Raw genomic sequence first — 27,481 nt, 5'->3', positions numbered from 1 at the left:
TCGTCGTGCCGCAGTGGAGCAGCCCTTTGTTACGCTGCCGAGGAGGAGCCGATGGTGGCAGCGCCCTGGAGGAGCCATTTGTTGCTTTGCGCTGGAGGAGCCCGTGCTTGTGCCGTCGCGCAGGAGTTGTTGTTGTCACCCCGTCGGAGGAGCGTGTCTTGGCGCCTCCCCAGAGGTTGGCTTTGTGCCGCCGCAGCAGAGCAGTGGTTAGCAGGGAGCGCCGGAGAAGCAGTTTGTTTGATGCCCAGCTCTTCTTGGAGCCCCTTTGGTGCAGCGGAGCAGCTGTTGGTGGTGCCATGCTGGTGGGGCCCTTGGTGGTGCAGCATTGGAGGAGCCCCTGATGGCTTGGCGGCAGAGGAGCCCTTTTGTCTTTCCGCTCTGGAGGAGTCCTTGGTTGCGCAGCCCTGGAGGAGCCTTTCTTTGTGCCGCCCCGCAGGAGCCGCTTCTCGTGCTGCCTGCTAGGGCACCTGTGTCAACTTGTGTTGGAGGAGCCCTGCATCGCAGTGCCCCACGGGAGATCTTCCTGACGCTGGTGATTTGGTACGTACTCTACGGTAGGTACTGTGGGTCTGGTCCCGGCCTGTGGTATCTCCTGTCCGTTCTGGGATGGTGTCGCATTGTAGTTGGCCTGTATTTTTCTACTGTGGTACTTGTATTTTGCATTGTAGCATATGTATTGTGTGTATGGAGTCGTAGTTCTTGTACAGTGTGTGCTGTATGGTATACATTGCATGGAATGGATTTTGTTTTCTGTAGAGTATTTTTTATTGTCTGTTGAGTATTCTGTGTATTCTTTGTGCTGTCTTTTATTGTGCAGGATGATTTTGATGGTACGCATTCGTGTTTTGTTTTCTGTTGTATGTTATATGTATTGCATAGTACCTTCTGTTGTGTGTCTTTTACTGGGTTTTGTCTTGTTTTGCCTGTATTTTCTGGTACGTATTGTCTTTTGAGGTATTTTGCGCCCAGATTCTGTTTCCTGTCTTGTATTTTGCGTCTGGTTTTGTGCGCTGTTTCTGGAAATGTCTTGTGACATGCGCTATGGTTTGTAATGACCTGGCTCCTGCGATTTCTTCCATGGTGTGTGTCTCAAGGAGAGGCTGAGGGAGCTGGGGTTGTTTAGCCTGGGGAGCCCTGCATCGTGCCAGCCCCAGAGGACGACATGTTCGTCACACAGCCCAGGCCGTCTCTGTGGAGCCTTTCGTCGCCTGGCGCTGAAGGAGCCCTGAATGGCGGCACCCCGGAGGAGCCCTTTGCCAGATGTCACCGGAGGAGCCTGTCATCGCTGCATCATTGCGTTTGCTCTTTTGTATGGCGTTTGGTTTGGTGTATTTGATTGTACGGCATCTTCTTCTGTGTCTCTTAAGTGGTCTGTACAATGTCCTTTGTCGGGGATGGGTTGTAGCAAGGGCGGGGGGTACATGGTGGAGCGTACTGTAGTTGGTTTTGTGTTCCGTATTGCGCAGTCCTGTGTCTACTGAGTATTGCATGATCTGATCTGGACTGTATTTTGTGCTGTATGTATTGTTTTGGTTTTGCGTGGTTTAGTGCTTATTGTACTGAGGGTCTCTTGAGTTGTATCTTGTATTTCCTGCCTAGTGGGTATGGTGTGCGTAGGGTTGTATTTTGTATCCTATGGTACGTCTTGTGTTTTCTGCTGGGCTGTTTGTAATACATGGTATGACGTATTGTATTTCAAGTCTGTTCTTTCCAGCGTGGTATGAGTTGTGTTGCATTGCGCTCACACCACCCCAGAGGAGATGCTGATAGTGTTGCTCCTGGAGAGCCCCCAGTGGCGCCGCCCCGGAGCAGCCCTGTAGCGCAGCGCCGCAGGGGAGCGATTGGTGGCAAAGCGCCTCGGGAGCCCCTCGTCGTGCCGCAGTGGAGCAGCCCTTTGTTACGCTGCCGAGGAGGAGCCGATGGTGGCAGCGCCCTGGAGGAGCCATTTGTTGCTTTGCGCTGGAGGAGCCCGTGCTTGTGCCGTTGCGCAGGCGCCCTTGTTGTCGCCCCGTTGGAGGAGCGTGTCTTGGCGCCTCCCCAGAGGTTGGCTTTGTGCCGCCGCAGCAGAGCAGTGGTTAGCAGGGAGCGCCGGAGGAGCAGTTTGTTTGATGCCCAGCTCTTCTTGGAGCCCCTTTGGTGCTGCGGAGCAGCTGTTGGTGGTGCCATGCTGGTGGGGCCCTTGGTGGTGCAGCATTGAAGGAGCCCCTGATGGCTCGATGGCGGAGGAGCCCTTTGTTGTGCCGCAGCGGATGAGCCGTTAGCTGCACCGTCCTGCAGGTGCTGCTCCTTGCCCTGTCTGCTAGGGCACCTGTGTCTAATTATGTTGGAGGAGCCCTGCATCGTGCTCCCCTGGAGGAGCTCTTCATTGCCGTGTGTTGGAGGGCCCTTCATCGCACCACTGCAGAGGAGCCCTTGATGGCTTTGTTCTGGAGGAGCTGTTGGTCGCACCGTTCCCTGGGAGCCGTTGTCCTCGTCCCTGTAGGAGCCTTGTGCTGTTCCACGTTGGAGCACGGTAGGTAGCGCTTTGTGCTGTGGTTTGTTTTGTATTGTATATTGTATTGTCTGTGTTGTCTTGTGTTTTATGCATCGTGTTTATAGTGGGTCTGGTCTGTATAGTCTTGTGTGTGCTGCGGTATAACTTGCATTTTCGGTTGTCTTGTTGGTAATGCATTGTTTGTGTGGTACTTTACATCTGTTGTGTTCTGTATTGTATTTCAAGCATGGTATTAATTGTGCTTTATTGTCATCAAGCCATCCTGGAGAGCCCCCGGTAGCGCAGCGCCGCAGGGGAGCGATTGGTGGCAAAGCGCCTCGGGAGCCCCTCGTCGTGCCGCAGTGGAGCAGCCCTTTGTTACGCTGCCGAGGAGGAGCCGATGGTGGCAGCGCCCTGGAGGAGCCATTTGTTGCTTTGCGCTGGAGGAGCCCGTGCTTGTGCCGTTGCGCAGGCGCCCTTGTTGTCGCCCCGTCGGAGGAGCGTGTCTTGGCGCCTCCCCAGAGGTTGGCTTTGTGCCGCCGCAGCAGAGCAGTGGTTAGCAGGGAGCGCCGGAGGAGCAGTTTGTTTGATGCCCAGCTCTTCTTGGAGCCCCTTTGGTGCTGCGGAGCAGCTGTTGGTGGTGCCATGCTGGTGGGGCCCTTGGTGGTGCAGCATTGAAGGAGCCCCTGATGGCTCGATGGCGGAGGAGCCCTTTGTTGTGCCGCAGCGGATGAGCCGTTAGCTGCACCGTCCTGCAGGTGCTGCTCCTTGCCCTGTCTGCTAGGGCACCTGTGTCTAATTATGTTGGAGGAGCCCTGCATCGTGCTCCCCTGGAGGAGCTCTTCATTGCCGTGTGTTGGAGGGCCCTTCATCGCACCACTGCAGAGGAGCCCTTGATGGCTTTGTTCTGGAGGAGCTGTTGGTCGCACCGTTCCCTGGGAGCCGTTGTCCTCGTCCCTGTAGGAGCCTTGTGCTGTTCCACGTTGGAGCACGGTAGGTAGCGCTTTGTGCTGTGGTTTGTTTTGTATTGTATATTGTATTGTCTGTGTTGTCTTGTGTTTTATGCATCGTGTTTATAGTGGGTCTGGTCTGTATAGTCTTGTGTGTGCTGCGGTATAACTTGCATTTTCGGTTGTCTTGTTGGTAATGCATTGTTTGTGTGGTACTTTACATCTGTTGTGTTCTGTATTGTATTTCAAGCATGGTATTAATTGTGCTTTATTGTCATCAAGCCATCCTGGAGAGCCCCCGGTAGCGCAGCACCGCAGGGGAGCGATTGGTGGCAAAGCGCCTCGGGAGCCCCTCGTCGTGCCGCAGTGGAGCAGCCCTTTGTTACGCTGCCGAGGAGGAGCCGATGGTGGCAGCGCCCTGGAGGAGCCATTTGTTGCTTTGCGCTGGAGGAGCCCGTGCTTGTGCCGTTGCGCAGGCGCCCTTGTTGTCGCCCCGTTGGAGGAGCGTGTCTTGGCGCCTCCCCAGAGGTTGGCTTTGTGCCGCCGCAGCAGAGCAGTGGTTAGCAGGGAGCGCCGGAGGAGCAGTTTGTTTGATGCCCAGCTCTTCTTGGAGCCCCTTTGGTGCAGCGGAGCAGCTGTTGGTGGTGCCATGCTGGTGGGGCCCTTGGTGGTGCAGCATTGGAGGAGCCCCTGATGGCTTGGCGGCAGAGGAGCCCTTTTGTCTTTCCGCTCTGGAGGAGTCCTTGGTTGCGCAGCCCTGGAGGAGCCTTTCTTTGTGCCGCCCCGCAGGAGCCGCTTCTCGTGCTGCCTGCTAGGGCACCTGTGTCAACTTGTGTTGGAGGAGCCCTGCATCGCAGTGCCCCACGGGAGATCTTCCTGACGCTGGTGATTTGGTACGTACTCTACGGTAGGTACTGTGGGTCTGGTCCCTGCCTGTGGTATCTCCTGTCCGTTCTGGGATGGTGTCGCATTGTAGTTGGCCTGTATTTTTCTACTGTGGTACTTGTATTTTGCATTGTAGCATATGTATTGTGTGTATGGAGTCGTAGTTCTTGTACAGTGTGTGCTGTATGGTATACATTGCATGGAATGGATTTTGTTTTCTGTAGAGTATTTTTTATTGTCTGTTGAGTATTCTGTGTATTCTTTGTGCTGTCTTTTATTGTGCAGGATGATTTTGATGGTACGCATTCGTGTTTTGTTTTCTGTTGTATGTTATATGTATTGCATAGTACCTTCTGTTGTGTGTCTTTTACTGGGTTTTGTCTTGTTTTGCCTGTATTTTCTGGTACGTATTGTCTTTTGAGGTATTTTGCGCCCAGATTCTGTTTCCTGTCTTGTATTTTGCGTCTGGTTTTGTGCGCTGTTTCTGGAAATGTCTTGTGACATGCGCTATGGTTTGTAATGACCTGGCTCCTGCGATTTCTTCCGTGGTGTGTGTCTCGAGGAGAGGCTGAGGGAGCTGGGGTTGTTTAGCCTGGGGAGCCCTGCATCGTGCCAGCCCCAGAGGACGACATGTTCGTCACACAGCCCAGGCCGTCTCTGTGGAGCCTTTCGTCGCCCGGCGCTGAAGGAGCCCTGAATGGCGGCACCCCGGAGGAGCCCTTTGCCAGATGTCACCGGAGGAGCCTGTCATCGCTGCATCATTGCGTTTGCTCTTTTGTATGGCGTTTGGTTTGGTGTATTTGATTGTACGGCATCTTCTTCTGTGTCTCTTAAGTGGTCTGTACAATGTCCTTTGTCGGGGATGGGTTGTAGCAAGGGCGGGGGGTACATGGTGGAGCGTACTGTGGTTGGTTTTGTGTTCCGTATTGCGCAGTCCTGTGTCTACTGAGTATTGCATGATCTGATCTGGACTGTATTTTGTGCTGTATGTATTGTTTTGGTTTTGCGTGGTTTAGTGCTTATTGTACTGAGGGTCTCTTGAGTTGTATCTTGTATTTCCTGCCTAGTGGGTATGGTGTGCGTAGGGTTGTATTTTGTATCCTATGGTACGTCTTGTGTTTTCTGCTGGGCTGTTTGTAATACATGGTATGACGTATTGTATTTCAAGTCTGTTCTTTCCAGCGTGGTATGAGTTGTGTTGCATTGCGCTCACACCACCCCAGAGGAGATGCTGATAGTGTTGCTCCTGGAGAGCCCCCAGTGGCGCCGCCCCGGAGCAGCCCTGTAGCGCAGTGCCGCAGGGGAGCGATTGGTGGCAAAGCGCCTCGGGAGCCCCTCGTCGTGCCGCAGTGGAGCAGCCCTTTGTTACGCTGCCGAGGAGGAGCCGATGGTGGCAGCGCCCTGGAGGAGCCATTTGTTGCTTTGCGCTGGAGGAGCCCGTGCTTGTGCCGTTGCGCAGGCGCCCTTGTTGTCGCCCCGTTGGAGGAGCGTGTCTTGGCGCCTCCCCAGAGGTTGGCTTTGTGCCGCCGCAGCAGAGTAGTGGTTAGCAGGGAGCGCCGGAGGAGCAGTTTGTTTGATGCCCAGCTCTTCTTGGAGCCCTTTTGGTGCAGCGGAGCAGCTGTTGGTGGTGCCATGCTGGTGGGGCCCTTGGTGGTGCAGCATTGGAGGAGCCCCTGATGGCTCGATGGCGGAGGAGCCCTTTGTTGTGCCGCAGCGGATGAGCCGTTAGCTGCACCGTCCCGCAGGTGCCGCTCCTTGCCCTGTCTGCTAGGGCACCTGTGTCTAATTATGTTGGAGGAGCCCTGCATCGTGCTCCCCTGGAGGAGCTCTTCATTGCCGTGTGTTGGAGGGCCCTTCATTGCACCACTGCAGAGGAGCCCTTGATGGGTTTGTTCTGGAGGAGCTGTTGGTCGCACCGTTCCCTGGGAGCCGTTGTCCTCGTCCCTGTAGGAGCCTTGTGCTGTTCCACGTTGGAGCACGGTAGGTAGCGCTTTGTGCTGTGGTTTGTTTTGTATTGTATATTGTATTGTCTGTGTTGTCTTGTGTTTTATGCATCGTGTTTATAGTGGGTCTGGTCTGTATAGTCTTGTGTGTGCTGCGGTATAACTTGCATTTTCGGTTGTCTTGTTGGTAATGCATTGTTTGTGTGGTACTTTACATCTGTTGTGTTCTGTATTGTATTTCAAGCATGGTATTAATTGTGCTTTATTGTCATCAAGCCATCCTGGAGAGCCCCCGGTAGCGCAGCGCCGCAGGAGAGCGATTGGTGGCAAAGCGCCTCGGGAGCCCCTCGTCGTGCCGCAGTGGAGCAGCCCTTTGTTACGCTGCCGAGGAGGAGCCGATGGTGGCAGCGCCCTGGAGGAGCCATTTGTTGCTTTGCGCTGGAGGAGCCCGTGCTTGTGCCGTCGCGCAGGAGTCGTTGTTGTCGCCCCGTCGGAGGATCAAGGAAGTTCCTTCAGTGTCACAGGCATTTCTTGGGATGCAGCCAATGGAAGACTTGTTTCATGTAGTTTTCTAAGCAATAGGGGAATATACCTTTCATTAAAAGTACCTTAAAAATAAATGCAACTGTGTATAAAATCCACTTTCTTATGTTCGCATTTTGGCTAGAAAAAATCAATGCGAAATCACATTAAAGCAGTTTTTTTCTCACTTTCCATTGAACTGCCCCACTGAAATGCTGCGTATTTGCACAATCTGTACATGTCTCTGTCCTTTTCACCCACTGGCAACAGCTGGGTCACTTGTCCAGTTGCCGAGTCTTTTCAGACTTTGGTTGGATTTGGCCCTTAGTCACTGACCCTCAATGGCTTTACTCCAGCTGGTGGCCTAGAAAAGGACACCTGCTAAGCTCCTTTGATATGTTTAGCCTTTTGGACACAAAACTGGGGGGGAGGGTGCGCAGCAAAGATTCCTGCTTACCCTGTCTTCTCTTTCAAATACTTAGTTGAGGTAAATCTTAACTAAGCTTGATTAATTCAATGGTATGTCCTGTTAATTTGGGGTTTTTTACAGCTTTGTTTGGGGGGATTTTTCCTCAGGTGCTTCTGAATTTTCTAACTGATGTTTTGACATTGGATCTGTGTGAATCTCGGCATTGGACCCGATAGCTTTACATTCTCACATCAGAGCCAGTTTTGCTCTGCTGTAACGTTTGGTTTCCCTCAGTGCTGACATTCCCACTTCCCCGGCTGCCCTGACACTGAAGTGCTGGTTGTCTGCAGAGCCACACTGATGATAACAAGGAGGGGCTTTTTCGTTTTGTACTAATGTCATGTTTCCATTGGTAGCAGGAACATGGCCAGTCCAAACCTGTTACACTGACAAAGCAGGTTGCAGTAACACAAAATGTCTGGAATTTGTAAGTTCACCGTGCATCTAGGAGACCATAAGGCTGCTATGATGATACGCCAAAACTACACCTTGCCTTTTTTGCAGAAGAGGAAGATCAGGACTCATGTGCTGCTGCTGTCCTAGAAGAACCCTCTGAGAAAGAGGGACTACTTGAGAACCTTGGCACTGAGGCCAAGCCTTGCACATCTGGCCTCCCGGGAAACATAAATATGAGGTCCCGAAGAGCAGTCGGAAAGCTTTAACCAAAATACAATACAATGCAAGAAGTCTTGGCAGGGCAGGCAAGTGACAGGGAAGCCACCTGAGCCGTGCCAGCAGCAGCTGCTCAAGGTAGCCCCAGAGGCTGCTCTGGAAACCACGGCCCCAGCATGGTGGGAGACAGCCAGGAGGCCCGCTGTCCTGGTGGGGTGGTGTCCGTGCTGAAGTTGGAGTTACGGGATAGCATTTTTAAGCTGGCACTGTGGTGATTCCCCACTCTTGGAGAGAGTCTCGCCACCAAGTGTCCTCAAGGGTAGCACAGACCTTATCTCAGATAAAACAGAATGTAAGAAAAGGATTCTGTAATACTTCTTATGGAGGATCAACATTTTAACAACTTCTTTCTCCTAGTTGTCATTTTTTTTACTGGCTTTTCATTTTCCTCATGTAAGTAGAACAGTAACAACCCCACCGAGTTCTGCTGGTCCGTAGGTGCTGGTGATGATTTGTACAGAGCTCTCTTGCTTTAGATGGCTTTTGTTTCAAGTAGTAGGAGCTGGTGATCTGGGTGGGTGCTTTCCTTCTGCAAGCCCCATCTCCAATATCTCCCTGTGCAGACGCCTTCAAGGGCCACAGTCCTGGCAGTCTGTCAAGAACACTTAAAATTGCTCCAGTGAGTTAAACAGATGGCATGGGCAGATGCGGTGATATTCCCCCAAAAGGGGAAACCTTGTGCCTGTAAGACAGCTGGTTTGGGAATCTGTGTGAAGGGCTAGGTTCTTTTTTAACATACCAGGCTATATTCATCCACATCTTTTTTTTTTTTTTTTTTTTTTTTTTTTAATAAAAAAACCACCACTTTTTATTAATTAATAATAGTAATAAAAACTCTAGCAAGCAGCAACAAAACAATCCACTACATTTTATTCTGAGCCTAATGCAGCTGGTCAGGGCTGGGGACTCTGCAATCCTGGCACACAGCACCCTGTGCATCACTCAGCAGAGTACAGAGCTGGCTGTTTGGAGGAGCCCAGCCTTGTGTGCCTGGCTTCTTCCCATAACACAGTAAGAATGACGCCAGTATCGCCTGGGCCTCCTTAGGCACCCAAGGATCTCAACTCAGCTCAGTTAATCACACCATTCACAGCAAAACTTTCTAGAAAGTGTCTCCCATGGATCTGGGAGAAATAATTCCCAAATGACAGTGTGTAAAGGATTAATTTAACTTCCAGATTCCAGTTTCCTTGCATTAGCAAAAATAAAGCTTTTGTGTTATTTCTCTTAACAGTTAAAAATTAGATGCAGGAAAAATAAAGAGAAACGTTAAGCTCTGGATTTTTGTTTTTTTTTTCTCTGTTTACATTTTGGAAAGACAACTAATTTGCTCTCCTATCTGCTGTGTGTCCTGCGGCTGAACTAATCTTTTCTATGCCCTAGATTGTTTTTAGCCTTGCTTGCTTATTACTGAAAGATTTACTTTCTAGGACTCCTTTTAATTCCATTTGCTACTACACTGCCTTTTCTCTTAAATGTAGTTTTTTTGTAGTGTCCTTTAAAGATTCCTGGCCTTTTCTAACCTGAGACAAATTTATAGCAGCCTAATCATTAATATAATAACCTAATATAGTAGCCTAATCATATAGTTTTCCTAATCATTAATGATCTTCCCAGCAGGATATGTTCTTTGTCTTCTTCCTAACATGATTCAGGACACATTCCGATTTAAAGTGCCCTTACGCTCTCACCTATTGCAGAAAATCTGAGCACAGCCCTTTGCTGACGCCCAGCAGCTTGTGCTCCCTGCTGTGCCCCTCTGAATTTTTTTGGTTGATTGTCATTTCATGGAGAGCTCTATTGTCCCCCAGCCAGGGATACTGCAGCAATAGCAAACCAGGGCTTCTAGTTACTCCCCCGACACCTGCCTTCCTGCCCCCTCTGCATCTCCCCAGCTCTCACAGAGGAGGGGTTGCCAGTGGTGCCTTCTTCAGGCAGGGCACATCTGCAGCTTCCATTGAATACCCTCCTTTCCTTTGAAAGCCCTGCCTCTTTCTGGCGCGTGGGGTTTGCTCATTTCCGTGAGTGCTTTTGCAGGTGGTGGTGACATGGGAAGGAAAGGGACATACAGTGCTGGAGGTAAAGAGCCGCTCTGCTTCTGTTTACACCGTGTTTGTACAGCTGAGGTGGATACAAATCAGGGGCGGTTTTGCTGGAGAACTTTGCCAGGGATCTAACTGACTGCCTGTTTGGGAGTCCCACAGCAGCACATTCGGTAACAGGAGATCGCTGCGCTGCCTGCCCTTGCCGTTGCTCTTGTGCATGCGGCAGTAAATACCTCCTCTGCACAGACACTCCTGGGATGGGAGTGCAAATACAAACTGAGATGGTGGCAGTTTGATGTCATTCGTGTACAGCTGCCCGGTGTTAGATGTACTGTGTAACACCAATGGTACCCTGGGGCTGGGTGCAGCGTGGTCCTTGCTGGCATGTGGGTCAGGCAGCTGTGTTGGACAGACACACGGCATCCCAGCCTGTGCCCCAGAGTGCCTGCTGCCCTGCGTGCCACCGTGCGGTTTGGTTTGGCTCTTCAGTGGCAGGGCATTGAAGAGCTCTTGCTGGACTCTACCTATTTTAATTGCTGTGCCTTGTAGTTGTTACTGATTTGCAGTTTGTAATGTGCAGCAGAAAGGCTTCATGTAACTGGGCTGTTTGTCCCAGACAACCTACTGTTTTCTGTTAGTGCATTGATTTTCAAAGATGTGTTAGAGGGTGCTGTCAAATCGGGTTCTGTGTTCTAAACCAGAATTTTCCAATCTCTCTAATGCTTTTGAAAGCATTCAGAAAGCACCCTGTTTTACTGTAGTCACCATTTAGTTTAATATCAGATAGCTGGTTTTTTCTTTGGTTACATGGTTGAAAGGATTTGGAGGCTCGGCTGTCTCTGCGGGGGTGAGGCAGCTCTTCCAGCAGAGCAGAGCATGAGAGCCAAACTCCTTACAAAGCGGTCATGTGTGCCAGTGCATCCCAGTCTCCCTCGTATCTCCTTGCAGCGAAGGGCAAAATTGCCAAGTGAAGGCTGTGATCCTGGCTTGCCAGCGTTTCTCACTTGAGCTGCTCACCTCAAGCTGTTTGGCGTGCCAGCGTACTGAACTTCTGTCACTAGAGCCTCCTCTTGATTTTACTTTGTCAAGCCTTCAAAATCCCACCTGAGGTTCTTCTTACAGCCAGAAATGTCCATGACACAGAATAAGTGAGTTGAACAAGCCTATAGGGTAAGTCAGGGGTGAAGCTGGAATGAATACCCAAGAGATCTGCTTCCCAGTGCCAAGTATACTATCTCCTGTAAAAAACTGCAGACCGAGAGGTCACACTGGAATGTTAGAAAGAGTCATTTAGGATGCGGGTATGAAACACACAGAAGACAGAAAAATCCCTGCAGACCATATGGAATTGGAACATATGGAATTGGCTTTATAGTTAAATAACCTGCCAAAGATGGTGGCAGTAAAAGGAAACCCCTTCACCTTCTGAAGGTGTTGGAGTTGAGCATAATCATTCCTTTGGGGTGCTGCTCAGCTGAGAAGCAATTAGTGTCTGAATAAAGACCTAAGCAAGGGTGAGGTAAAGAACACGGCAATGCTGATGAGGTTTCAGCACACAGACATCATGGGCAAGGAGATCATGCTCTGGGAAAAGTCAGGTGATAGTCCCTATCCCATTGGTAGCCCGTTGAGTCAGCCCCTCCTTTCCCTGCTCTTTCATGCAGTACAGCAGCAGGCTGAGTCCCCATTGTTTTGCAAAGGGTTCTTCACCACTGGGTTGTCTCCCGCGTCATTATGAAAAACAGTTTGGATAATTTTACATTTCATGTTAAATGCCCGCCTTTCATTCTAAGAGCACGCTTTCTCCAGTACAGCTGGAAATTTTGGTTCTGGTGGGTCATCTAACACATACGTTTGACAGTTAAATACAGTGAAATACCCTTTATTCCAGAGACATGCTCAGCTGCAGTAACTTTCTACCATTATTTAACATAAGAGTGAGAAATAAAAGCTGTTTAAAGTCAAGTCAATTTGCAACAAACAACTGTTTCCTTGTAAAAGTAAAATAGTTTGATCCTCTGCATTGCCAGATATCACAGATAATGTGTTGAATGTAGGGAAGAAGATCACTGTGTTTATAAAACCCAGAAAAGCAAACTTATGAATTGCACTTGGAAACTGCTCTGGACCACTGACTTAACCAGATTAACCGTTTCTGACTGGATTTTCTTTAATGAAACATGTCAAAGCACCATCATGAGGGATCTTGCTTTGCCTTTAGCCAAGTCTAGTAACAAACAATGTACTGAAGGAGTCCCAAACCTAGCAGGGGCACAGGAACACAGGCTGCCCACAGCCCTCTTCCAACGGCATCCCCTGCTCCCATGATGGGTGTGTGCCGTGTGCTGTGTGGTTCAGTTTGTTGGGCAGTTTGTGGCAGCAGGACCTCTCTCAGCCTCCAATGTGAGATTGGAAAAAGGTTTTGTGGCTTCACTATTATCTTTCGTACTTTCACACCAACCTGAAAACTCTGGTGTCTACACTCAAAAAAGTGCTGTTCCTATCTTTCATCAGCTTACTGGGTGTGGACTAAAAATGCATGATTCCAGAGGACTCAGGAATTTGGGTATTGATGACTGTGTAGGATACTCTTTTTCAAGTAAAAGTGTGATACATTGCAACTTGGTTTACCTACCCACTGATAACAATTCCAATTTTTCTCTAGAAATAAATATTTTACAACTATGAATAATTCATAGGCACTTTTCATGGGAGTTAATCCAAGACCTTACAATAAAGATCATTGCAGCAAAGTGCCGTGCAAACAAAACCAAGGATGGCTCAGAACTCTGATTGTTTATCTGACCATCAGAGGGAGTCAGGTCATTAGTATAATTTAGATTAATGAATTGTTGATATTTATGAACATATCATAAATGGTTTCTTTGCTTAAGGGCTTTTTGGCTTTTTGCTTTCTTATGTGCCTCTTTTATCGCCATTAAGTTAAAAGAACAAAACCGCTACCAGCGGTGACTACAGACTACCACTCAAGGCTTCAGCATGCCTGTTCCATAATAAATAGAAACGGCTCAGGTGCTGGAAGTGTTGGTGTCACACTCAGTAGATCCCTTTACTGTTTCCAGCTCACTGGAGCTCTTAAGTAAGCGGCCTGTCAGTGTGCCACAAGATGTCTAATTGTGCATCCATGTCTCCGTTCATTGTCACTGGAACAGATGCAGAAGATCATAGCTGCACGTAGAGCTGCAATGTTATGGTTGGAAGCTAACCACAGAACCATTATGGAAGAACTGCTGGAGGAGAGAGCCTGCAAGATTCAAAGTAAGCCAAAGACAGCCCAATGGCTACAGAGCTGTTCCAGAGCAGGAATTCATGCTCTAGATTGTGTGAGCTTGGATTGTCTTCTTCCAGAATAGATGATACAGAAAATCTGTGTTGGTCTAGTGCTTTCATGGGGGGTGGACCACCAGGTTCACATCAGGTTCACGCTAGGGAAGGAGGAGAGGTACGTGCAGCATGTACAGCATCTGACTTGGAACTGAGACTACCTGAGAGATCTTTGGGCCAAAGATAAGGCTTTCTCCATGGAACACTAAACCTAGAGTCCAAACTCCACCTCATTTCACACACAGACTGTTCTCAAGAGCCTTATCCTTGGGTGCTCAGGAGGCTGGAGCTCACTGAACATCTCTGAATTTAGGTGCTTAAATGCCTACTACACTGCTTCTAAAAACAAGACTCATTGTTTTCAGTAGCTAAAGTCTGTCCATGCTGATAGACCAAAGCTAGTGCAAATCTGCCCCTCCGCACTGCTGTCTTTATTTTGTGTTACATTTTCCCGTGGGATTTGACGCTGCAGACAGAGCTGTTTCCTCCCTACCAGTTCAGTATCTAAATACATGTCTTTGTACATGCTTTAGCTGTCGTTTAACAGTTACCTGTACGGTCTCTCTCTTTTGCTTTACACATAAGTTTAAGGGTCTAATTTTTAAATAGCTTTATTAGGTTTTCCCACAACATTCCCTAAATCGAGCCATACTGCTTAGCTTTGCACTGCGTTAATTAGAGACACAGTCCGGAGCATAACGTGAACTAAGAACAGTTTATTCCCCTCTCCTGTAGGCAGAGATGGTATCTAGCATACCATTTCTAAATCAACATACACAGTTTTGCAAATAATAAAAGGCTCCTCTTCCCTGCTTGAGGATATCCTTGCCCTTCCATTTGTGTGGGTGTTCTCTGATGATAAAACTTGGCTGTGGGTTAGCAAGGGTCTGGTGGCCGGTTTGTGCTCCCTGGTCCAGGCGTGGCTATGAAATGCCCTCCTGTGCATGGAGAAGGCGCTGCAGCAGCTGCGGGCTAGTGTGCTGTAAGGAGAGTGCTAGAGCATGAGTGTTATTGCTGCTGTTATTGTGGCTAGTGAGCAATGGTCAGAAGGCAGAACCCCATGGGACTGAGGGTAAAGACACCAAAAATAGAGTGTCTGTATCCTAAAAAGCTAGGTGCTACTGCTGTGCTGAGTGACAGTTTGATGTCACTGGTTTGGAGATCAAACTTTATTCCACTTTGGTTATTAAACTTTTGGTTGTTACTGAGTCCAGGGTGAGTTGTCCTAGCAGTGAAACCTTTGATCGTGTAATATAAATGGAGGACTTTTTTGCCTTCAGACTCTGTCGGTCTCACTAATGGAATGAATCTCCCAGGTCATCTGCCACAGCTCCTGGAGAAGCACTGTCATCTGCATTTTTGCATCCTGAGTTGCTGGCCCCCATCTCACTCTCCCCAAAGAACTTGCAACCCAAGCTTTTAAATATATCTAATTCAAAAATTTAAAAATCTTTGATTTGGGGATACTCGCCCTGAGCTGGGTCAAAGTGACCCTTTTCAGATCAGAGCCCTGGGAGCCAGGAATGCTGTGCAGTTCTGAAAAATCAGAATCTGGTCACATAGATATAGAGATACCTGCAACTAGTGAAAGATGAGGAAATCCTGATCCTCAAAGGAATTCACCTAAGGTCGCAGAGCATATTGCTATCAGTTTCCCAACTGGGCCTCCGTGCCCTAGAACTGCATCGTGAATTGCGCTTGGCTCACAGTGTCTGCACTCCCGGACCGTGGTTTGCTGGGCTTCACCTAGCAGTGTCATGTCTGTGCATCTTCCCCAGAACTGAATGCTGCTCACCATCTGGAAAAGGCACAATTAGAAGAGAATTTTGAAAAACTGCCGCTGTCACTCCAGGTTAGCAGTTTCATTGTTTCCCACTCCTGTAACGATGTGGTGGAGCAGCTGCCGGGGCAGCCCCAGCCCCCTCACCAGCTGCCAGCACACCAGGCTATTGCTTCTTACCAGCTATAGTACCCCTTGTCCTCTGCCTGTCCAAACTGGGATCCAGCAGCAAAGGTGCCCCCTCGGTCTTTTGCCTTTCCCCTTGGCTGGTTCAGCAAGATACTGTCTGAAAGGGAAGAGAGGGCAAACCAAAAGGGATGAAAAGGCAGCTGGATAAAGCAAGGAAATGTCCTTTTGACCCTGCTGGTTGCTGGCCCAGCCCAAGGAGCACAGTTGAGCTCTTCCCTGCGTGGTGGGGAGGGCTCTGGCACCTGCGGTGGCTGTGAGCATCACCTTGTCTGCACGGTACCTTCCGGCAGGGACCCCAAGGCTCAGGAATGGTGACCTCTCCCTGCCTGGCCCTGTGCCTGTGCTTTAAACTCTTCCCTGCTGCCCGAGTGTGGGGGAGCTGGTCCCACGTTGTAGAGACATCTCCGCTCCCGCTGGAGAGCAATGCAGTCACTGATGAGAGATGTCCCAGGGCTGGCCCTGCTGTGCAGTCAGGCTGTGGCCAGCCAGGGTCAGCCCGCCACATCGTGTGTCCCCCATTCCGCTATTTAACACCAAGCTCATCTTGGCTTTTTCAGTCCTGCTGATAACTCCATACTGTTTGCACTCTCTAGATGAAGAATTCCCAAGAAGTGGAGAGCAGAAGCATGCCCCTGGTGTTCACACTAAGTTTGAAAAATCTCATGTGAACAAGTAAAGGTGCTGCAGCAAATAATGCAAGCTTTGTTTGATTTCATAGGCAGACATTAATTACAGTTTTTAAAAGCCCTGACTAGCACATACTGTTGCACGCAGCAACTGTCACTGCCTTCCTCATGCTGCTGTGACAGCTCAAGGCATGTCAGCAGTTTTGCAGTAAGCACTGATGTAATGTTACAGCCAAGAAATGACATACATGAAAGATAAGAATATCAGTTCCACAGCAACTGTGTGTTTACAGGTGTTGTATAGAGAGAGTTAACAGGAATGCCTTTGATCGTAACAGAAATAGGACTGCTTAAAATAACGCGTTGTTTCTGTGTGTAACTCTGAGATGAACCGACAGTCATTTGAAGTCCACACCGCTAACTCATTGTTGCTTGTCACCATGTTAGAAGCCTAGAAAGGTGAAGGAGGCAGGGATGGGATATCTGCCACCTCATTCAGACTCTAGGGACCACACAAATAATCTCTTTCATGCCTCTGTTACAAACGCCAGCTTCTTAAGGAAGAGCATGGTTGTATCTCATCCAGCCGAAGGTGCTGGGGTGATTCAGCATCAAAGACATTTCATGAACTAGTGCCAGCCAGCGTGTCGTGGTTTAACCCCAGCCAGCGACTAAGCCCCACACAACCGTTTGCTCAGTACCCCCCAGTGGGATGGGAGAGAGAGCCGGAAGAGTAAAAGTGAGAAAACTGGTGGGCTGAGATAAAGACAGTTTAATACGTAAAGTAGAAGCCGCACACGCAAGCAAAGCAAAACAAGGAATCCATTCGCTACTTCCCATCGGCAGGCAGGCGCTCAGCCATCTCCACGAAAGCAGGGCTCCGTCATGCATAATGGTTACTAATGGTTACTCGGGAGGACAAATGCCATAATGCCAAACGTCTCCCCCTTCTTCTTCCCCCAGCTTATATACTCAGCATGACGTTCAATGGTATGGAATATTCCTTTGGCCAGTTCAGGTCACCTGTCCTGGCTGTGTGCCCTCCCAATTTCTTGTGCCCCTCCAGCCTTCTTGCTGACAGGGCCTGAAAAACTGACAGGTCCTTGACTTGGTATAAACATTACCTAGGAACACCTGAAACCATCAGCATGTTGTCAACACGGTTCTCACACCACATCCAGAACACAAGCCTGCACCAGCCACCAAGAAAATTAACTCTGTCCCAGCTGAAACCAGGACACAGTGCCGGCCAGCTGCAGGCATTACAGGGATTTGAGATTCCCTGAGGCACTGGATTATCAAAACACTGGGTGTTCCAGTGGCCTTCTGTAACAACACACCACCTTGCAGGGATTTCTAAGCCTTGTTCAGCTCCCCTGGTGGTTTCTCAGCGCAGATTGACTTGTATGAGTGTAAGAGGGGTGATAGCATGGCTGGTGTGTTCATTGGTGTGTCTCCCCTCCAGGACCAGACAGACACCCTCACCCTTCAGAACCAACCTCCTAAGGCCAAAGCAGAGCGATCTGAAGAGGCTCTGAAGGAAAACAAAAAGGAACAACTGCAGGTAAATGGCAACTGTAACTCTACAGTCACCAAGATCCATCACTAAGTATGACTCACATCACACGATTCAGTGGATAGCAATAGGATCCCGCCCCAGATCTTGAACTTTGAGGGGGAGTCAGAAATCTTAGTCTAGGGCCATCATTTTCTGATTTTATTTCTTTTTCTTTATTCTTTCATCCAGCATTTGTAGCTCTGTTTCCAAAACATTTTGTTAACTCCATCTAGTATGACCTTACTGCTGTCTATTCTTCTTTCCTTTCTTCCTCTCTTTTTTCTTAATTTTTTTTCACATTTAGATTTCTTTTTTTTTTTTTTTTTGTACCTTCTGAACCAAGTTCTTTGGTATCCCTGCGTTCTTTCATTTTTTCCTGAACTTGCAGGGAACAGCCCTGTCGTATGAAGTATATATTCAATTGTTGTCTGCTGGGGATGTGCTGTTTTTTACAGTGTGTAAGTAAACACACGCTGCAGTTATCTATCTGAAATGAAACAGCCCTGAAATGACCCCCCAAAAGTTTTCTTTTAACTCAGGGCATTTCATCTGGTTCACAGCACAACCCCATGGGTGGTTGTATCAACATGATCAAGGGGACAGAATGAGAACAGTGGGGTAAGCAAGGGGCTCAGTGAGTTTTTAGGTGAGAAAACTCCTTACGAAAGGAGTGCAAATCTCTGAAACAGGCCTGGCCATGGGAAACAAATAGCAACAGTCCCTTTCACCCTCTGCCACAGCATTTAATTTACGTGAAAGGACAAATTCTGCTGTGCCACGGTGATGTTAATGGCAAGTACCACCAGGCAGTTCACTGGAGTGAGTTACACCAGCAGAGTCCAAAGAGTTTAACTCAGCAACAACATCAGTCTAATTCAGAGAGCATCCTTGGCCCGTGAGTTGAACTCGAATATCCCCTACATCTGAAGTTCTTGAGCAGAGGAGGAACTTCTTCCCAGCAGATCTGATCTCTGTTAACAGGCGCTGTGGTGCAGGGGTGCAGGCAAGGCACAACACTCATTTTCACCTCCGGCCCCCTCGTCTGCTTTCCTTAGCTTTATGTTGGTACTTGTCCCAAGCCAAAATACCTGCACAAGCATGAAGCACCTCATGCTCTTCCCACGCTACGAGCAGGAATGAAATTGCTGGACAACCTGGCATCCCATCTTTCTAGCCATGAGGCTGTCCAGTCAGAGGGGTGGTCTAGGAGAGAATATCAGGGTTCAGATGGGCTGTGGAGGCCCACGTCCAGGTGGTGTTCACATCACTGGGACTCCTAAACCACTGGGTGCATTGAGGAAAATGTACCTTACGGCTGAAGATGCATTTATGGCTTACAGATACCCTAATTGCTGGTATATTTGCTCGATTGTACGAGCTCCATATCTGCACATAGAAAATGATTTGAAGAACTTAAAACGTGTTCTGGAAATGAAGAACCAGCAGATTGGCTGGCAGGAAAAGATGATCATGGAGCTAGAAACAAATGTGAGTTGTCATTTTCCCTCCAGAGGAGGCATCACAGAAGTAATAAAGTAAAAGTTTGGTTACAGCAGATGAACTTAAAAGAGGTGAGAAAACACAAGAGGCTGGGGCGAGACACAAAGAAGTTCATAAATGCCCACATAGCGTGGTGTTCCACTGTCAGCCTACAGAGTTGCTTCTAATATACCACGTCTCAGATTTTCACTCAGAAATTGGGATCTTTTCCCATCCCTTCACCCACCCATGACACCCTTGCTTTCTCCCACACATCCATCGATCCGTGTTACTTCTCCATGCAATACCTGCTCAGCCTATGATGTTAGACAGTGACACAAGTGGTGTAGGAAGAATGGAGGAAGGGGAACTTTGTGGTAGTCCAGGGCTTCATCTTGTACACCAGCCTGCACCGTACATCCCTGCGGGAGTCAGGTAGCCATTCAGGGCTGGAGAGGGCAACTGGAGGAAGGCTGAGCCATGTGTGTCTTGCTGCTGCTTGTGCAGGCATTTAGGGCGCTCCCAGCTGCAAGTATGAATTAGCAATGTTCAGCAAGCAGTCCCTAGCAAGGCTTGTGCTAGGAAAGATCTCTCTAACCCTAAAGTAATGCTTTGCTGCAGCCTATGCTGTTTTCTCATTCTTTGTGTGTGTGGGTCCATATCAAAGAACTCCCCAGTTCACCACCAATTACACTTTTTGTTGGAAAGGGGATTCATTTTGTAAGGCATAACCTACAGTGACAGCACATGCATAGTGTGGGGGCAGGATGAGGCAACACCACAGCTGGTTCAGCACAGCATTCAGCAAGATTTGTTTCTGTTTACGGGGAAATTTGAGAACTCTGGTGATTATTTTGCTGAACAGATGCTTGAGTAGAGAAAAGTGCCTGTTTACAACTGAGGCTTGTTAACTGTGCTCCTTCCAGCATGCCGCTCCTGGAGCTAAGCCAGCTTCTGGAAACGCGCATCGTAGTGTTAGACTGGAAAAAAACCCACCCAAACAACAGCTTAAATAGTTCCTGGTCATTTAGCTGCTTTTGCTAATCAGCCAGATACGAGCACACAGTCCTGCTCCTGCCCTTTATGGCAGTCAAACACTGAATTTACTGTGGTCCAAAGGCACAACAGCATTCTGTTGAAAGATCTACCGTCGTAAGTGCCAGAACATCTACAGGGCATCTCCACATGCTCTGAAAGATGGAGTGCCTCATGAGGGAGGAGGAGGGCATTTCAAACACAGGGTCAGGCTTGGCTCCTCGTCTGCTGAAAGGGCGGCTGGAAATGCAGGTGGCAGGAGAGGAGTGGTATAGGGTGAGGGTTGCAGCAGAGAGGGAAGGAGATGCACAGGTCTTCTCCCACGCTTCGTGCTGTCATAGCTACTACTTGCTAAAACTATTAGGGAAGCAGGTGCCCATGACAGTGATTCCTCTCTCAGAGCATTTCAAAACAGGGCCAGAGTCCTTGTCCTGCTCCAGCATAGCATACGGGGTTAGGCCAGAATGTCTGAGAATCGGGAGTATCCCTTATGGTTACATGCATGGACTGGAAGCCACTGCATAAACCTGATGCCTCTGCTGTAAGATGTGAGTTATTGCTAACTCCAATGCACAATATTTTGGTTCTTTATAGAAGATTGGGAAATTCAATAACCAAGCTCACACAGAGATAAGGGTACCCTGTGGTATCTTGTTTTCTTCCAAGTGTTGAATTCAGCAAAATTCAAACTGCTGGAAAACTAAGAACTAAGGTGATTAAGTATGCCAAATTCAAAACTGGGAAAAACAGGGCATCTGAGGCTGTGGTACCTGCCTATAAACATCTTACTGATGTTTTAATACGCTGCTATCGACATCCTCAAACTCTGTCCTCGACCTGCCCTGAGTAAAAGCTACCTACAGTTGGGATAGGATTCACTTAATTGTAGCTTATAGTTAAATGTCTAGTTTAAGCCTGTCATTTAAGCCAACACTGTCAGCAGTGGGGAGGAGTGTCTCCAAAGCGCAGACCACCTCATGTGAGTGCAGCACCAGGCTAAGGCTGCTGCTGGGTGTAATCCGCCCTGTTGGGTAACGCTTTGCTCCCCGTAACTGGGGAATCACAGTCCTAGAGGATTTGTGTCCGGTGAGGTTAGTTGAGCTGGATGATGCACATCATACTGCTTTGCACTCCTCCTTCGTTGCTAGACTGACCACTCACACCACAGTGCCCTTTCCATACTGGGCATCCCCATGGTCCCCAAGTGCCACTAGCTCCCTGTCCAAGAACAACGGCTGGTCCTGCTGGCTCCTGGGGGATAAAAGTTGTGGGGGCACCACTGAGGAAGATGTTTTATTTGCGCTGGACAAGACCAAGACCCTCCTGCTCCTCCATTAGAAGTAAGGGATAGTTCAGCTCTGCCCCTACTCAGGGCTCTGCTGATGACCCCACTTCACCAGCATGATGTGGTGTGAGTCAGATCTCTAAGCGTCAGCTGCAGTCAAGATGACCGTCTCCATATATTCTCAAATTTTAGAAGTTGGTCTAGGGACAAATGAGATAAAGAACAAATTGTCTTGGATCAAGTGTTGGGCTTCCTTCAGACTTAACCAACCTTCCTTTGTTGCAGGCCAAAAAAATTAGAAAACTGGTAGAAGAAATCACCATGCTGCAACAGCGGAATGAAGAACTCAGAGCCAGGATTGAGCTAAATACTGTCATCATAAGGTTTGTGCTGATATTTGCAACCTATGTGAGCTTGAAAGGAGACTGCAGATCTTACTTGCCCGAGGCTGACACTTATTGCAGAAGGGGAAAAGCTTATTTCCTCCTGAAAGTGTATTGGTGTCCTGATCTGCTTGTTTTGTTAAAAAAATCCTTTTAATATCGGGATTTGCCTACTTTATCATAAGGAAGGCCGCATGTCTGTCTGCGTATGTCCATGATTTTGACATGCTGCTGAGGGCCAAGTTGCCAGTGGCTTCTGATCTCAGTGTCAGTGCCCTGAGACCCGTTAGTCAGTGGGTAACAAGGATGGGAAATGGGGCAAGTTCAGGAGAGACATCCTAACGATGCCCCTGTCACCCAGGCGGGGTTATTCTTTGGTGGGGTTTTTTTCATCTGCACTGTCTGTTAGCGCCCTTGTCACAACTTGAGAAAGGTGACAAGGTTCCTTGTGTTAGGCGGTATAGAAATAGAGAAGGGTAGGATGGTCCCTGCCCCGGAGAGTTTATAATCTGCTGTCAGGCAAAGGACCACAGCTGCAGCCAGGCAGCAGGGGTACCAGGGGAGATGCTAGAGCTGAACTTGTCCCAGCACACCCGCTGCCTAGCTGATGTTGCCAGAGATTATGCCATTGGCCTAAAATGCAATTTAATGTTTAGCTGTCTTTTTAAAGCTTCAGCATCTCATCTCTAATTTAATTTTGGTTTTTGTCTTTCTGGTGTCTCCGGGATTAATGGCTTATTGTCTCCTGCGTGTAGATATTTTCAAAAGGCAGCATTGTTTGTACTAAGATGTAGATTGGGGTGAGGATTATGTTTCCTGTCACCTGAGTGTAAATGCCTGTAACACACTTGTCACTGTCTGAGGTGGGTGTCTACAGCCTTTCTGTGCTTGGGGAGGGAAAACCAGGAATTTGTAAGGCCTGGTTCACCAGACCAGTTTGAGACACCTGCTTTTGGGCTGGATGAATTGCGCCCTAGAAGGGGCAGTCTCTCTCTCCACACTTGTGACAGCAGCCAGGGTGCCTGATTCAGTGCCTGGCATCTCTGCATCACAGCTACCTGTTCCTGGCTGCGTCCTGCCAGCGTCCAGCTGCGGCACTTTGCTTTTTGCTTGTAACTATGCAAGCACTGGTTTTAAAGAACATCTTTTGGGAGAAATTCTGAATTTGGTGTCAGCCTAGAAAGTCAGCTTGGAGGACAGTTATTTTCAACTGTTACAGTTTGGGGACAGCTCTAGGGACAGTGTCAGGCAGGGTTTTAAAGTCAGAGTCGTTACAACATGCAGTTTCCTGGCAGCAGTAGCCACCGCGACTGCTTATTTCTGTTGTACTGGCACTGCCTGGGAAGAGGCATGAACAAGCTTAGGGAGCTGTCCTTGCTGGGGAACGGTGCAGGTTAGGGCTTTTCCTGCTGATTCGGATTTGCAATTTGGGTGCCCAGGCGGCTGTGGCAGACCAGCAGCAGCAGGAGGAGGGAGGGCAGCAGCAGGGCTGGGAGCCAGAGCAAAGGGAGCCTTTGCAGCACGGTCAGGAGGGGGGTCCCAGAGGCAGCAGCGGGCTGAGGGATGCACCACAGAGGTATCTGCAATCACAGCCAAGGGCAGGTGCAGAGGAAGGGAGATGAGCCTCGCAGGTGGGTCATGCACCAGCTTTGGACACAGGAGCTCCACAGAGCCTCTGCTTGGACTTCCCCAAGCACTGGAATAAATCATCTGATTTCCCAGCATCTGAGATTCTCCCTCCAAATCTGTCATCGTGTTTTTGGTCCTTTGGCCTAAGGATGTTTGAGGAATGGTAGTTTCCAGCACCCTAGAAATGAAGAGGACCAGGAGGGTGTCTGGTCTCTGTCAGCATAGCCCAGGCACCTGCTGACCTGAGCCGTTTAGGCTTTAACGTGAGTTGAGGGCATGACTCAAGCACCTTCCCCTGCTTCTTATCACGTTGGTGTGCCCTTGCAGACCTGCGTGCCCCTGCGACAAGCCTGTTCCTAATACCCAGATGAGCTTTACCAGCCAGTCACACACTAACAGCTACACAAAGGCAGGGAAGGCATGTGTGCTTTTTTGTCTTTTGTTCTCCCATCAGTGAATGCTGGCTGGAAAAGGATCTAGTAGGGCTTTGTGTATAACTTTTATGGCCTGTCTTGTTAGACACTGCAGAAGAAGAAGTAACTGCCTGTGTGACAAGGCTTTTTCTATGGAGTTATTTCTTTAGGGTGAGCTCCCATGTGGAATTTCTCATGCCTCTTAGACCATGAGTTCGTGCCACAGCTGGTTCCCCAATGGGACTGTGAATAGGATGTTCATCCTCTACCAGGTAAGCAGCTTTCTGAAAACTTCTGCCAGCTTGTGTCTTTCAGTCCTTCTACTCTGCTAGCCACTGCTTCATGGCTGAAAACTTTCAGGGAGTGTAGAACAGGCATACTCTTGATCACCTGAGCTCCATTTCCATAGGAACTGAGGCTAAAAAAGCAGACGTTCTTATAAAATGATTTTTAAACAAAATCAGAAATGCCAGCCCCATCATTTCAGAGACTTTTGATGACACAAAGAGAGTGGACCAACAGTCTGTGACATCTTCCTTGGGCATCAGCCTATAGCCAGAAAAGGAGTTGTCCAGAATTTCATGTGTGCATCCAAATCCATACCCAGCTGCTGCTGAACCCTGGAAATACTTAGTGGGGGAGGATAGGCGCCTCCCTCTTTATTTCTGTAAAATCCTACATTTCCTCTAAAACAGGTTAGGTACATGCCCAGAGCTGCCCCAGGCTGATCACATCAGGACCTGGCTCCTGCCCAAGTGTAATGGGGCTGCAGAAGCCAGATGTTCCTGCGTGCATCCTCCAGCAGGTGGTGGTGCCAGCACATGCCCAAAACACATCTCGATCCGTCCCCACAGTCCGCCTGCACCACCCCATTTCTTTTTAAAGCAGTCACTTGGTTAGATAAGACAGACTCACGGAGGTTGTGGTGCCCATAGGAGATTTCCATGCCCTTCTTCCCAAAACACCATCAGGTTTTAGGGCATTCTGGGGAAAACATCTCCCTGGTCCTCACTGGTGACGTTTCTCTGGTGCTGCAGTCAGGAATAGAGGGTTTGTTAGGACCAAGGAAGGAGGAGCTGCAGAAGGACCCATAGCCTCAATGACAGAGGAGAGGGAAGGCCTCGAAGCTGAGCTGCATCCCACATCAGGACATCAGCTAAAAATGCACAGAGAGCGCATACTCCTTTCCCTTTCTGTGCAGGAGCAGCTAGTTGGAAAAGTCAGGGATGCAGCTGCTCTCTCTCACCTCTTTGCTCTTGCTCTGCCACTCCACAAATGCTCTTCGGCTCACGGCACAGCTTTGGTGGCAGGGTTGAGAAAGAAGGGTGAGAGTCACAGCTGTCCACAGAGTTGGGACTTTGGCTTTTCATCCTCAGTCAGACAGAAGAGGGCCTCAAACTCAGGACTGTCCCCCTCTGGGGACTGCTCTAGCTGCTGTGCTGCTTTGGAGAAAAAAATGAGGCAGCACTGCAAGCACCTCTGGGTTGTGAAATGCCACAGGGCAAAGGTGGCTGGAGCCAGGCATTGAAGCTGGGGAGAAAGCAGGATTTAAGGAGCCCACCTGCACTTTGTGCTGCTTAGTGGTCACCTGCAGAGGTGCCATTGCTGTGGCAGACCACGTTGGTTGGATCTCTGAAGCCCTTTGTCTTCTTGGTGCAGAAACAGAAGCCCTGGCCAAGGAGCGGCACGTGCAGGGGGCACAAGTGCCCACTGACCCAGGCCCTTGCTGGGTCAAAAGCCCATCTAAGCTTTGGCAGCTGGGCTGCCTCGGAGGGGTGTAGAGCAAAGACACAGGCACAGCCAGAGGCGCAGTCAGGCATGGGGGGCAGCTGTGACTTGTGGAGATCCCTCTTTAGCCCAGCAGTGAAGAGAACCGGGGACATCTGTGCCCCAGCTGGGGCAAGCTCAGTTGCAGCCCTAAGGGCAGGTGGATGGGATGGGACTGAGGTGCTCGGGGTCCTGCCTGGCCATGCCTCTTGTGTAGTGCTGGCTGCGTTAATGCCACCACGTTGTCCTTCTCTCTCCAGGCCATTGTCAGAGGAGAATGCGAATCTTCAAGAATACATTGAGAAAGAAATGGAGGAGATGTAGCAGCTGAGCAGGACTAACCAAGAGCTCCTCTGGAAGCTGCAGGAGGGAGATGCCATAGCCCTGTGAAGATCTCATCCACATCGTCCGCTTCTTTTTATTGCTGCTCATCAGGGAATGCCTCTCCAGCAAAAGTCAGAACCTTGCGGCAATGATTCAGCACCTGGGCGCCGAAGGTTCCCTGCCCTTTGTGCTAGTGTGCTAAATGTTTCCATCCAAGGAAGCATTACCATCAACGGGCACCCAGGGCTCACGGCTGCAAGCATGCACAGTAGCTGCACAGCTTTACACTAGGCAGGGTCCTCTTACTGTCCCCGTATAGGAGCTCTGGGTTCTGACATGTTCATGAGGGTAGCAAAAAAGATAGCAAAAAGCTAGGACAGCAGATAGCAAAACCTTTAGTTTGTTGTGTTAACATTGTAACTATGGTTAGAGCCCAAAGTTGGAAAATACTATATTAAAATACTATATAAAATACTATATAAGTATATTAATATATACTAAATTAAAACTATATTAATGGTTCACCAGAATGAACTTTTGCTGCAGTATTTCAGGTTGGTTACAAATACAGTTCAAGTTGTGAATACCTCTGTGTGTCTGTGTTTACATGCATGTACGTATTGTACCTTTATACCTATATATAGACGCACACACATATATATGTAGTTGAAGATGTTCTGAATAGCATTTTTTATATTATTGGATACTACTAAGTGCTGATATATTTTCATTACAGTTTTCTAACGCATGCCTAAGACTTGTATCTAAACAAAATACATTTCTGTTTTAGCCTCCCAGGAATATTTGTACCCAACCTAGAAGAAAGTTACACAGAAGTAGAAGCGCTTTCCAAATGACCACCAAGTGGTACTCTATGTAACATGAACACCAGCGACTTTGAAATTCTGAGACAGTACTGCCTTGGAAACCATCACCTTTGCATTGAACACCAGATAACATATACATAATATTCACTGCTTTTTTAACTCTTTGCATCACTATTGTAAGTGGAGATAGGCTAGAGATGAGAAAAACCTGAGGGGTTTGGAAAGTTTGATAGAGGTTACTTGTTCATGTGTTTCAGTTTTAGTGTCTAAATCCTAGATAGATCTTACCTTCATTTACTTAGTCCTGGTTTGGATTGAAATCTCTGGTTGTGGGTTCCTGACCATGTTGATTTATTTCAAGTCTTGTAAGCAAAGAGAAAATACATGGTTCATCCTTGACCTTTGCGGCCCTAGAGGTTTCCCATATTAGATGAGGTACCGGGCACCCGCTAGGGCTCCAGCCGCCTCCTGTCTGAAACACCAAATGATGGAGCACGGTGGACTATATGGGAGCAATGAGGTCAGAATTTCTTTCCTTCCACATACAGATATTATCTGACATTGCTAAAGCTTCCCCAAAGTTACAGAGCACTTTGAAGATTCATGGAAAAGAGGAGCTAAACTGCCTTTAACCGTCCTGCCTAGAGGCAAAAAAAATTCATCCAGGCTTGAGGTGACCCCCACTCGAGGGGGTGGGGAGCCCAAGGAGTGGCTGGGCTGGGGCAGGCTGCAAGACACTCATGGGCACTGCTAGGAAGAAACAAAAAAAGAAATCGCCTAATGTATTAAAAAAAAAAAAAAAAAAAGTAGCGCTGTGGAATGCTTTTCTATTGAGCTTGGGGCAAAGAGCCTGCATGCATTCCTGCTCCAGAACCGGGGCAA

The 27,481-nt window shown here is 48.7% G+C and overlaps 1 long non-coding RNA gene across 1 annotated transcript in view; it reads left to right on the top strand.

Annotated features, from left to right (window-relative positions):
• Positions 1 to 221: 221 nt before the first annotated feature.
• LOC308054511 overlaps positions 222 to 27,481 on the top strand; it is a 112,312-nt gene continuing 85,052 nt past the window's right edge. Inside the window, exon 1 of the long non-coding RNA XR_013924130.1 lies at positions 222 to 231. This is a non-coding gene — a long non-coding RNA (uncharacterized lncRNA). The remainder of the gene's footprint in view (positions 232 to 27,481) is intronic.

The sequence above is a fragment of the Falco punctatus genome (genome assembly GCF_963210335.1).
Source record: "Falco punctatus genome assembly, chromosome: 17".
Lineage (NCBI taxonomy): Eukaryota > Metazoa > Chordata > Aves > Falconiformes > Falconidae > Falco > Falco punctatus.
This window is presented reverse-complemented; position numbering and strand designations above follow the sequence as displayed.